General features: G+C 38.3%; 1 pseudogene; it reads left to right on the forward strand.

Annotated features, from left to right (window-relative positions):
• The first annotated feature begins 485 nt into the window (after window positions 1-485).
• Window positions 486-1,101, forward strand: LOC102831045 (annotated as a pseudogene).
• The last annotated feature ends 4,239 nt before the right edge of the window (window positions 1,102-5,340 follow it).

A 5,340-nucleotide genomic window follows, 5' to 3' on the forward strand; every position in this document is an offset into this window, starting at 1 on the left:
TAGAGGATGATGTATAAAGGTATCACTGGGAATGTTTAAATATTTATAATGTACTGCTGGAAAAGGCTAAAGAACTAAAGGTGGAGAGTGAAGATAAAAAAAATAAAAATGGTATTCAAAAACATTTGTAAAAGCCTCTAATTTTGTGTTGCGATCTGGGTAGGTCTGTGCTTCAGAACTATATCATGGGACACATTGTATAAGCAATAGCATCTCCTAAGATTTGTGTCTGATTTATGTTAGGTCAGGATACCCAAGTGACCATAACATAGTTCTAAAAGTCAGATTTCAGGGGAAAGAAGCTGTGTGTCTATGTAGAATGAACATTTTTGTACCTTTCAAGGTATGACAGACATAGTACCTTTATATGGTATGTCACCTATATTTATTATCATTGGCTTGTCACACAAAATAGTTTCATAATCTGAATAACTTAAAAGGATATTTCTGGTGCAGACAGTCGGTGGCCTGAGGTTTCGGCAGACATGGCTCCCAACGTTCCAGCGGCCAATCTGGCCCGAGAGTATTCTAAAGGCATCTGGGCTGTGCTACCATGGCATCCTGGGGCTGGCAAGGGTACTCAGCCACTTAAATTGGCTGAAAACTTCTGTGTTTGCCATTTGGCTACTAGGGATATGCTGAGGCCCATGGTGGCTTCTGGTTCAGAACTGGGAAAAAGCTGAAAGCAACAATGGTTACTAGAAAACTGGTGAGAGGTGAAATGGTGGTGGAACTCATTGAGAAGAGTTTGGCGGCCCCTTCATGCAAGGATGGTTTGCTTTTATACGGCTTCCCTAGGATTGTGAGGCAGGCAGAAATGCTCAATGACCTCATGGTTAAGAGGAAAAGAGAAGCTTGATGTTGTGATTGAATTCAGTATCTCAGACTCTCTGCTCATCCGGAGAATCACAGGAAGGCTGGTTATCACACCCCATGAGTGGCCGTACCTACCACGAGGAGATCAAATCCCCAAAGGAGCCCATGAAAGATGATATCACTGGAGAGCCATTGGTCCACCAATCTGGACAGATAAAGAAAAAAGAGTGCAAGAACATCTGCATCTCTTTATGTTTTCTCCTAGAAGCAACATTTCTGACATAATTCATAGGAAACTCAAACAACCCTGAAAACTTCAAAGAGGCAAAGAAATGAAAGATGGTGGAATATTTCTTACTAAATATTCGCACCTTTGTAAAAATAACTAAGATCTTTTGGGGAATCATATCAACTCACTTACCTTACTAGATCGTTGGAGAAAGATGAGGATTTCTGCTCCTGTAAAGTTTTACAGCCTCATAAACCCTACACAGGGTCACTATGTATTAGAACTGCTTCGATGGCACACAATCACCACCAACACCACTTTACTAGCTATCAGACATAGGAAGTTAGAGTAGTAATACTAATTGGCAAAAGTGAAGCAAAATTAAAAGTCTAAAAAGAAACTAAAGGATATGTGAGAGGTTGTCTTTTGAAGGCTGAAGGGGTTAAGACCATGCTCCAGTTCAATAAATTTGCAATGAAGGGTATTGGATGACACAAATTTCTATACTGATAAAAACAAAAACAGTAACCTGTAGTCCCTAACTGACACAACTTAACAAAGGAATCTTGAGCTACGTTATGGATCTACGTGTGTAGGTGATGCAATAAATCTGCTAAAAGAAAATATTGGAAGAATCTTTTCAAGAACATGGAGTAGGCAAAGTTTTTTTTAAAGGGGTAAAAATGCTTCTACACTTTTAAGGAAAAAAGTGGTTAATTTGGTTCACATTCCAATCCAGAGCTTCTATTCTTTCAAAAGAAACAGTTATGAAAGTAAAAATAGCAAACCACAGCATAAGAAAAACAAATTGTAACAAATATATATGACAAAGAACTCATTTCCATAATATATACATGTATATCTGTTGTTTGTATACAAGAAAGAGCATCAGTTTGAACCCATCAGCTGCTCCATGGGAGAGAGAGATGGAGGTATGCTTTTGTAAAGATTTACAGCCTTGGAATTTCTACTGGGAAGTTAGACTGTGCCCTGCAGGATCCCTATGAATTAGAATCCACTCTGTGGAAATGAGTTTTGTTTGGCCTTTGTGCATGTGTATACACACCTTAATCACCACCCTCCTTCAGACGTAGGCAGCTAGTAAAATTTGTTTATTATAGAAATTTCATATAAATAGAATCATAGTTCTATATGATTCTTTGTGACTAACTTATATCACTTAGCATCATGTTAGATTTAAGGAACCTGTGACACTGCAGTACAATGCACTGGACCACAAGGTTGGTTTGAATCACAAAGTGGGCAGTTCAAACCCACAAGCTGCTCCTCAGAAGCCCTATACAGGGTCACTATGAGTCAGAACTGACTAGCACGTAACAACAACAACAAAACAATAACACAAAAATGCCCAGAACTCAATTGTTTAGGTTATCTAATATTTCTCTGAAAAAAATACTATGAGTGGGTGGCTTTAAAGAACAAAAAAATACTTTTTCAGAGCTTACAAAACTGGAAATTTGACTTCAAGGAACTAGCTATAGGTGAACACCCTCTCTCTTGGGGGAAAAGACTTGCCTCAACTTCTGCAGCATGGTGTTCCTTGGTTCCTTGGCAATTTTCAGATAGTATCTATCTCCTCTAACTCCTCCTCCTAGTGGTGACTTGTCCCTGTTTCATGCTGTTGTTTATATCACTAAAAAATATTTAGGGTTGCCAATGAAATATTAGCACTTTTATTGTAATTTTTGTATTTTAAAAAAATGAAACAAAGAAAATCTTTCAAATGTCATCATTTGAAATGTAAGCTTTTTAGAGTTAAGAATTTGTCTTCTTCTAGCACAAAGTATGCGAAGTATGAATATTCTGGAACATTTAATTGTGCTCTTGAAGAATCTGTACATGGATGAAGAGGCAGTTGCTCGAATATGGAAATACTGAGTGGTTTAAAATTAAGACACGTGTGCGACAGGGTTGTATTCTTTTACCATATTTATTCAACCGGTATGCTGAGCAAATAATCTGAGAAGCTGGGTTTTATGAAGAAAAATGTGGCATCAGGATTTGAGGAAGACTCATTAACAACCTGCAATATGCAGGTGATACAAGCTTGCTTAATGAAAGTGAAGAAGATTTAAAACATTTACTGATGAAGATCAAAGACCACAGCCTCCGGTATGGATTGCATTTCAATGTAAGCAAACAAAAATCCTCCCACTGGAACAATAAAAAACATTCTTATAAATGAAGAAAAGAGTGAAGTTGTCCAGGATGTCATTCTTCTTGGATCAACTATCAACACTCATGGAAGCAGCAGTTGTTGTTGTTGTTAAGTGCCATCGAGTCAGTTCCGACCCATAGCGACCCTGTATAGGGTTTCCGAGGGTGTAAATCTTTACGGGAGTAGAAAGCCTCATCTTTCTCCCGCGGAGCGGCTGGTAGTTTCGAACCGCTGACCTTAAGGTTTGCAGCCTGATTAAGAAGCAGCAGTAGCAGTCAAGAAATCAAACTATATATTGCATTAGGCAAATCTGCTGCACAAGACCTTTTTAAAGTGTTGGAGAGCAAGATGGCAGCTAGAAGACTAAGGTGTGCCTGACTCAAGCCATGATAGTTTCAATAGCTTCATATTCGTGTGAAAGCTGGACAGTGAATAAGGAAGAGCGTAGAAGAATTGATGCTTTTGAGTTATGGTTTTGGAGGAGAATATTGAAAGTACCATGGGCTGCCAAAAGAACAAATAGATCCGTGTTGGAAGAAGTGCAGCAGCTCCTTGGAGGCCAGGATGGACAAACTTCGCCTCTCATACTTCAGACATATTGTCAGGAGGGACCAGTCACTGGAGAAGGATATCATGTTTGGTAAGGTGGAGGGTCAGATAAAAAGAGGAAGACCCCCAATGAGATGGATTGGCCAAGTGGCAGCATCGATGGGCTCAAGTGTGGCAATGATAGTGAGGTTGGCCCAGGATTGGGCAGTGTTTTGTTCTGCTCTGCATAAGTCGCTATGAGTCGGTACTGACTCATTGGCACCTAACAACAACAACAAGCACAAAGTATAATCTGAAATAATATATGGTAAAGATTAACATTATAGCATTACTATATCTTATGTGACAATGTTTCTGTAAAGATGATAGTCTTTGAAACCCCTATGGAACAACATATTCGTTCCAATAGGATTGCTACCACCATTTCTGTCAGTCATGATGTGGTGGCTTGGGTGTTATGATGCTGAAAGCTATCCATTGGTATTTTAAATAGCAGCAGGATCATCTATGGTGAACAGGCTTCCCTGAAGTGTCCAGACTAAGACAGACTAGAAAGAAGGAGAGCAGACAAATTCTGAATGGCTTGTCACTGAAAACCTTATAAATAGCAGCAAAATATTGTTATAGATAGTGCTAGAAGATGGGACTCTCAGGTTGGAAGGTTTTCAAGGTATAACTGCCTCCTCAAAGTAGTTGTTGCTGTACTTAAGTGCCATCTAGTCCGTTGCAATTCATTGTAACACTGAATAGGGTTTTTGAGGAGTGACTTATGGGTTTGTACCACCAACCTTGCAGCTAGCAGTCCAGTGCCTAGTCTATGAACCACCAGTTGCTATGAACAGGCACAAACCACTAAATCAAGTGGTGATGAAATAGAAGAACTCTACCAATTACTTCAGTCTGAAATTTATCAAACATGAAAAAGAGATGCAGTGATTAATACTGGTAATTGGAAACTCAAAGCTGAAAACAAATAGAAGGATAGGCAGTTGAAAATTTGGGTCTTGGTGATAGAACATGATAGAAAATTTGGGTCTTGGTGGAAATAACATGATAGAATTTTGCAAGACCAATGCCTTGTTCACTGAAAATACATTTGATCAAGAAAATTAAAACAACTATACACATGAATGAGATGGAATATATAGGAATCAAATTGATAGTATTTGTGGAAACAGGTGATAGAGAAGTCAAAATAAAGTTCAGCCTGAAATTGAAGAAAAATCAGACAAGTCCATGAGAGCCAAAATATGACCTTTAATATATCACACCTGAATTTAGAGGCCATAGAAAGACTAGATTTGATGCAGTAGACACCAATGACCCCAAACCAAAAGAGTTGTAGGATAAACATCAACCATGAAGAAACATTAAAAAATAGGTCAGAAAGTCCAAAATTGATCTCAAAAGAGACTCTGAAGCTTGCTCTTGAGTTAAGAAAAACTAAAATAACTTGAAGAAATGATGAAATAAATAAATGAACAGAATATTTCAAAGGATATCTTGAGATGACAAAGTCAAAGATTATACTGAAATGTACAAAGACCTGGAATTAGAAAACCAGAAT

The sequence above is a fragment of the Chrysochloris asiatica genome, unplaced genomic scaffold (genome assembly GCF_000296735.1).
Source record: "Chrysochloris asiatica unplaced genomic scaffold, ChrAsi1.0 scaffold00020, whole genome shotgun sequence".
NCBI classification, from domain to species: domain Eukaryota; kingdom Metazoa; phylum Chordata; class Mammalia; order Afrosoricida; family Chrysochloridae; genus Chrysochloris; species Chrysochloris asiatica.